The sequence below is a fragment of the Tasmannia lanceolata genome, unplaced genomic scaffold (assembly GCF_043159265.1).
Source record: "Tasmannia lanceolata isolate RefF3 unplaced genomic scaffold, GAP_Taslan_0.1 ptg000018l, whole genome shotgun sequence".
Classification (NCBI taxonomy): domain Eukaryota; kingdom Viridiplantae; phylum Streptophyta; class Magnoliopsida; order Canellales; family Winteraceae; genus Tasmannia; species Tasmannia lanceolata.
This window is the reverse complement of record NW_027518695.1, coordinates 57,211,484-57,218,067: the sequence shown is the minus strand read 5'-3', so window position 1 is coordinate 57,218,067 and position 6,584 is coordinate 57,211,484. Positions and strand designations below refer to the sequence as shown.

The following is a 6,584-nucleotide window of genomic DNA, read 5'->3' as shown; positions in this document are numbered from 1 at the left end:
TTTGACACACTTTGCATTAAACATGCGAGGCCTCTTCGACTTTCAGAGAACAGAAGCCCAAGGTTTCCAAAAACTTTGGCAAAGCACATCATGTGCATTCTCCCACCTTGGTGTTAGCTTGGGGCTCTACCAAAATATCATGGGAAGATGCAATTTTGGATATCATAAGAACCAATGGGGACTGTCAAGCTTACAATGCTCTTCAACATGATCTGGATGGCTTCTTTGGCATATGAATCTAAGCGTGCAAAGTCATCCTAAAAACCACTTGAAGATGAAGAAATACCTTTAAAATCCAAAGTAGAAGCTCTTGCACGGGTTGTAATGTAATCGCCTTTCAAATACATCAAGCGAGTTTAGTGATTGTTCCTCTAAAAACAAACAATCACAGGAAGGAGTTACCTCAACTGTTGCTTGAACAAAAATGTCACTAATGATGAAACTGGAATGAACCTTATCAGACTTGGATTTCTCTAGTTCACGCAGAGAAGCTTAGAAGCCCAAGGAAAGATGTGGAAACAAAGCAATCCCATAACGACATGATGGAAAACCAGATAGGTTCACCTAGGAATGAATCAGCCCAAGGTAATACATATGTTGCAGCTGCTGATATGAAAAAAATCATAAGAAAAATGCATGTTACTAAGGATACTGGAAGAAAATCATACCATAGTTTCAAAGGTTCTTTAACCACCACTTGGTTTCAAAGGCAACCCATGGCTGATAAGCTCATGATAATATACAGAAAAAGGGCTGTTCTTATACACGGTTTCTCAAAAAACCATATGATATAGAATCTCAAGTGAATTTTGCATCAGATTCAAAGAAACTGTATGCCCACATTGGAAAAGATGGGAATAGTGCATTTAGTCTCTGTTGATGAAAAGAACCAAGAATTTGGGAGAGGCTCAGCACAAGCTGTGACCTAAAAAGAAGGGGTTGGTATTTCAAGGTCTACAACAAAAAGGCACAGCTGCTACCCTGAGAAATGAAAAGAATGATAAAAATCACAACGCACTTGGTTTTCAAGTTTCTTTCACTAAATGACACCACCAGGCTCTCCAAAGAGTAACAATCCTAAACTTCTAATTTTGTGCATCTCGCTTGCAATAAACTCCCATTACTTCAGCTGAGAAGCACAAAATTTCTCCTCTGATATAGCTAACTCGAGCTTGAAGATTTCATAGAGATTAGAATTAAATTGTGAGCCATCAAATTCCATGACCCGAAATGAAATGAAATCAGTAAGGCATTGTGAGGAAACCCTAAATGCAAGTTGCACATGCATGCCTAACCCAAGTACAATGAAAACACGAATTTGTCACACAAAGCATGTACAAACACAGCTTTGCTTCCATGCACAGATTTTACAGATTTTACATTAGGAAGAAAAGGCTGCATTGATAGCACTTCAAGCATGTAAGCTAATGATTCCATCATTTGCAACACATTGTGAGGAAGTTATATTGGCTATCAATCAGATGGCATGCTCGTAAATGGAGGCAATATAAACATTCAACCATGAGCTTAGAAATGTTCAATTGTCCCCTACAAACTTTACCTCAGAACTTCTAAAGGACAAATGAAAACCTTGCGGTTTCAATAATCATTTTTTATAATTCTACCAAGAAAGAATACATTGCATCTTATGTTCTTCCCGTGAACTCAAATGCGAAGCCTAGGGATATGACACCACCAAAAAGGAACAGTATGTGTGGAAACTGATGACATGAATATGAGTTTTGTCGCATGATTTGATTCTCAAGCAGAACTAGATCGTAAAACTAGATGCTGAAATTGTCCATTAAGCACTTCATGATGCTAATGAAGCTGCTTCTGAAGAGAGATTTTGGGTCGGCTCTATCCGTGATGATTCTGCTTCTGCGGAGCTTGGGGCCTTGCTGGGGCAAGTGTTCACCAAAGGAAGATCACAATGCATTCAAAAAGTATGCTTCAGAAGCTTGCTACATTCCAAATGAATCCTGCACTCCCGGGGACATATTTTGCCAATGCTTTTGAAGTTAGAAAACTGGTACAGTCCAAAGAATGTTGTAAAGGGACTTGCAGTTCTTAGGCTTCTGCCCTCGATGGTGTCATGGAGTCTATCAAAAAATAAAATAAAATTTGCCAAGTATGGACGGTCAAGCTTAAGTAAATTTAAAGATCTTAAGTAATAATCCTGATGGTGGTCTATTTGGTACACTACATAAAGATTTCGATAGCTGTGCTGGATCCGCCACGGGTGAAATCGACGACGAGCTCAATGTAACTAATGAAGCATCCTAAAACATCATTACTTATAGCATAATATCTTCAAGAGACTTCCTGATCTTGAAAGACGGGAAAGGCTTGGTGCCATCAAAGGAGGGATCAAAATCAAGAATGCATCCGCATATCCATTGAAAAGCGAATTTCCCGAATCAAGCTGGTTTCCGTGGTAACACCACTCCGGTATATATACCTCCAGGATCATCTCTTGATCTTTAGATTTTCTTTAATCATCCTGAAATAAAACAAGAAAGAGAAAATATGAAATCAGTATAACAACCCACCATATTAAATTAATCCAAATTTATAAATCCAAATAGCACAGTCGCCCAAAAAAGGGGCCGGAGGACTCTCCTGCCGAAAAAGCAGCTCAGTTCACCCCTGAGGACTCCCCTGCCGAAACATTTCGTAGTTCGCCCCTGAGGACTCCCCTGCCAATGTGGTATGAAACCCATGGAAAAAAGGAAAAATCAGCACAATTCGCCCAGAGGACTCCCCTGCCGATGTGGTATGGCGCTGTGGTATGGCACCCATGGAAACAGGAAAAATCAGCGCAGTTCGCCCAGAGGACTACCCTACCGATGTGATATGGCACCCATTAAAAAGGAAAAATCAGCACAGTTCACCCAGAGGATTCCCCTGCCGATGTGGTATGGCACCCATGGAAAAAGAAAAAATCAGCGCAGTTCGGCCAGAGGACTCCCCTGCCGATGTGGTATGGCACCCAAGGAAAAAGGAAAAATCAGGGCAGTTCGCCCAGAGGACTCCCCTGCCGATGTGGTATGGCACGCATAGAAAAAGAAAAAATCAGCGCAGTTCGCCCAGAGGACTCCCCTGCCGATGTGATATGGCACCCATGGAAAAAGAAAAAATCAGCGTAGTTCGTCGATGTGATATGGCACCCATGGTAAAGGAAAAATCAGCACAGTTCGCCCCAAAGGACTCCCTACCGATGTGGTATGGCACCCATGGAAAAAAGGAAACATCAGCGCAATTCGCCCAGGGGACTCCCCTGCCGGTATGGTATGACACCCGTAGAAAAAGGAAAAATCAGCGCAGTTCGCCCAGATGACTCCTCTGCCGATGTGGTTTAGTACTCATGGAAAAAGAAAAAATCAGTGCAGTTCGCCTAGAGGACTCCCCTGCCGATGTGATATGGCACCCATGGAAAAGGAGGAATCAGCGCAGTTCGCCCCATAGGACTCCCTTGCCGATGTGGTATGGCACTCGTGGAAAAGAAAAAGAGGACTCCCCAGCCAGTAAGGTATGGCACCCATGGAAAAGAAAAAATCAGCGCAGTTTGCCCCAGAGGACTCTCCTGCTGATGCGATATGACACCCGTGGAAACAAAGCGCAGCTTGCCCCAGAGGACTCCCCTGCCGATGCGAGATGGTACCTTTCGAAAGGCCTCACAAAGTCATGATAAAAGACCACTTGCAAATTTGCCTGCTTTGCAACTTAAAAATCCCCTGTAAAGTTGCTTAATTGGAAAAATGAGGTCTCAGCTCCTCCAAAAGATGAGGACGTGGGAGGAATGCTCTATTCGCCCCGCACAAAAAAAGGGAGAGTGATAAAATGATATAATATATATTACATTCATTTTAGGGATTCATAACCAATCTCTAAAGCCTGCAAGCAAGGTTTCTCAATATGGGTCTGGTTTCCCAACAGACACCGTTTTAGCCAAGGGTTAGTGAAGTTTCCTTCATACCCTAATCAATGCAAGGGTGACTCATTACATCCAAACAATCCCGTCAATATCAAACCGAATAACCGAGGTTGGATGGGCACTGAAAAGCTTAAAACAAGCGGGAAGACTGATGGGTTAGCAATTTTGATGAACAGAACATTGGCCTTAGAACCAACTGTACCAAAAGTACTGTGGTATTGAAACTTGATGGGAGCTGAGAGAAACAGTAATAGTACATGCTCTGCTACCATAGTTGGGAGGAATCAATAGTTCAATGCAACCTTCAAGACAGTGTTTACCAAGATGCTCAAATGGCCAGTGTTGAAGTTACTGATATGAAGGTAATGTATTTGGTGTGTGGAAGGTGACGTGTTTGTTGCAACGGAAAGGAGTGGGGCCTTTAGTGAAAGAACCACATTACATCATTCTCTAGCACAGTATTTACAGACTAAAGAGCAATGCCCCTATCACTGTTTCGACTACTGAAAACAAGAACGTCAGTCTCCAAAGAAAAAAATTGTGCTACAGCACAACCATGCGAAATAAATGATGTTCAAGTCTTTGAAGACAGTACTGCATTTAAAATACTTGAAACAAATACTAAAAACACCTTTGGAAGTGGGAATCAATGGGCAGGTAAACTCCACCAAAAAGGTTGATATGCTTCTACTCGCTGCACATCCTAATAGAGTTGTAGCTCAGGAAGCCATTGAGGTTGAAATTCATTTGTAGTGCTAATGAAAACTCAACGGATTCCAGGCAATTGAACCCAAAGAAGTCACATTCAGAGACTTGTTTTGCTGATAGTGAGGCAGAAGTGGGTGCTGAAAATAAGACAGAGAAAAGAAAACGCGGTGAGCTTCCTGTTCTCCAAGCAACTAAAGTTTAAAAGCCTGAGATGAAGAAAATCATCAAAGAGTTAACCAGAGTAAAACATTCAAATAAAAAAGCAAACATGGATAATACCGCAGCAAAGAAGAAAAGTCGGAAAATCAGACAAGTCTAGCCGTAAAAATAAAAAAATCAGTCTCTCTTGTTGATAAATTATTTCAGTTCATAAGTGTATCAATCAGAGCCTTGTTGATAATGGTGGTGGTGATGATGATGAACCCTTGTTCTTCAAGAGAAATTAGCACTTTAAAAAAGAAAGCATAGAAAGGAAAACTCTCACTCGCCGATTAAATTAGTTGTTTCTTGCAAGAGATTATTACCTTCAAAAAGAAAGCTTGGAAAGGAGAATCCTTCTGTTGAACAAGGTTGCTTGATGTTGCAATCTAAGAATGTCAAAGATTTGCGCTCCTTCCTGAATAAATTGGTTGTCACTAGCAAGGGGTTAGCACCATCAAAAGGAACACTTGGAAAGGAAAACTCTTTTGTTGAACAAGGTGATTTGAACTTGCAATGTAAGCATTTACATATACGTAATGATCTGAGGTTAGACTCTTGGAAGTCAGGAAAGAATCAGCAAAAAAAATAATAATATTGGAATGTATATCGAGGGAGAACCGATGATGGCGGTCTCAATAAGAAGGATGCCTCTTCAGAGAAGGCCTCGAGAATCTCATTCAAAGTTGGACATACATGGAGATTTTGATTATGATTTGGAAGACTAGGACTACATTGGTCCTCCGGCATGTCAAGAGCTTTAAGAGCATCCAAGTTGCATGCAGAGATGTGATCAAATACAACGGAACCATGGAACCGTTAATGTTAAAACAACAACAGAAAAAGAGTAAAGATGGGATCAGATCTCAGATACAATGGAGCCCTTAATGTTGTAACAGCAACATATAAAGACCAAGATGCAGAGAAAACTTAAGATCAAGCATTCCCTCAAACAAAAAATTACACCCGCAGTGGTCAAACCAGTGGGGAGTTGTGTCAAACATATCGCGAGCAAAGATAGTTCCCAACGAAATCTTTGAAACTTCCATGTGCTGGTTTGTACTTGGAAAAGAGTTAAAAAAATAAAAAATAAAAAATAAAAAAAAGATCTGTGAAGACATGAACGCAGCAGAAAAGGCTCCAGAATTTACTCCTTCAAGTAGTAGAGTTCTTGCAGTGCAATCATGAAGATGAGGGAAAACATCCCACAAATCCATACATATGTCATCTTTTCCAGAGGAGAGAACAAAAAAACTAAACATGGGAAAAGGAGTAACTTGCGGGAGTCCATGAAGCCCATGCTGATGAGGGGAAGGCAAAGCTTTTCTTTCCTCTCTCACTCTGCGTCTCCTTGCCGTTAGGCTGTTTACATAAAAAAAACAAAAAAAAGAGCCCCCAGTCTTTATATACAAGAACAGGGAGAAAATTATCAATCCTTATGTGAGTCTTATCCAATTACATGAGTCTTTCGTATTTAACTTCCCTTCCCTATGAAACAAGGATTATCATATGATCTGTGCATACTTATCTCCTTTCCCGAATGAATTCTTAAGAGAGTATCACACGCCTCTTACGACCCCTGATTTTCATCCAATTATATTTCATGATATAATCCTTCCATGCTTATCATATCTCCATTACCCTAGTGAAACTACGATTCTGCATGTATTCAGATGGCCCACTTCATAGGAACAAGTGTAAAATAATGCCCTCATCAAAGCATCCGATGAAAAAAAAGAAT

General features: G+C 40.8%; 1 long non-coding RNA gene across 1 annotated transcript; it reads right to left on the bottom strand.

Annotated features, from left to right (window-relative positions):
• Positions 1-4,674: 4,674 nt before the first annotated feature.
• LOC143849610 (uncharacterized) lies at positions 4,675-6,367 on the bottom strand. Its single transcript, XR_013235731.1, has 3 exons — positions 5,995-6,367; positions 5,170-5,261; positions 4,675-4,782 (listed from the first exon to the last, which is right to left on the bottom strand). It is a non-coding gene; the product is annotated as an uncharacterized LOC143849610 (long non-coding RNA).
• Positions 6,368-6,584: the final 217 nt, after the last annotated feature.